We start from the raw sequence: 894 nt of genomic DNA, 5'->3' as shown, positions 1-894 counted from the left end.
TTTGTTAAACTCACGGAAGGAATATAATGAACCGGTCACCCGTCCAAGTGCTGACCGCTGCCCGCGTGGCTTACCTTCGGTGATCGAACGACAACCTTTACCGTTTGACGAGTTTTTATTCTGCAATTGTTTACAATTAATCGACAAAAAAAATTGTTTTCTTAATTATCTAGTACTTAAAGCTATGAATCTACATTATACGGGTCTGTGCATGTTTCCGAATACCTGCACGAAAAACAAATCGGTTCGGTGGTTGCTATGGATTTCAAAAAAAAACAAAAAGTGTTGGGGGGCAACGGCACGCGGTGTTCCCAAGCGGTCACCCATCCAAGTACTGACCGCGCCCGACGTTGCTTAACTTCGGTGATCGGACGAGAACCGGTGCTTTTCAACGTGGTATGGCCGTTGCCGTGGTGTTTAGGTGTGATCGTTGGTGTAAAATATATTGCTTTTAACATTCCGATGCACGAATATGAACATCAAAACGCGATGCGTTTCGTTTCCGTATGCACTTACCCTCTGACGACCGACGTCGGACCGAACTAACGGGAAATCCCACAACAACCACCACGTCACGCTCTAACGACAAGAGAGACTACTAGACGGACTGGCGATCTCCCGCGTCGCACATTTTTCGACCGCCGGCGGCGGTGGAAAATCCAGAATTTCACCCCACCTACCGCGCTGCTTGCTCCGACGACGACGAGATTCCCACATTTGGATCGACCGAAATATGTAAGTAATATCAGGAAGTTCCGATTTTCGAGAGGAGACCTGTGTTTCTATTTACCTATCTATAATAATTATCGTTATAATCATCATATCATTATTATTATTATTAACATTATTATTTATTACCATTATTATTATTATTATTATTATTTATCGTCCCTC

General features: G+C 43.6%; 1 non-coding gene across 1 annotated transcript; it reads right to left on the bottom strand.

Annotated features, from left to right (window-relative positions):
* Positions 1-290: 290 nt before the first annotated feature.
* On the bottom strand, positions 291-410 carry LOC138140917 (5S ribosomal RNA). The gene has a single exon (XR_011162827.1). It is a non-coding gene; the product is annotated as a 5S ribosomal RNA (ribosomal RNA).
* Positions 411-894: the final 484 nt, after the last annotated feature.

The sequence above is a fragment of the Tenebrio molitor genome, unplaced genomic scaffold (genome assembly GCF_963966145.1).
Source record: "Tenebrio molitor unplaced genomic scaffold, icTenMoli1.1 SCAFFOLD_58, whole genome shotgun sequence".
Classification (NCBI taxonomy): Eukaryota; Metazoa; Arthropoda; class Insecta; order Coleoptera; family Tenebrionidae; genus Tenebrio; species Tenebrio molitor.
Note: the sequence above shows the minus strand (reverse complement) of the source record. Positions and strands in the feature narration are given on the sequence as shown.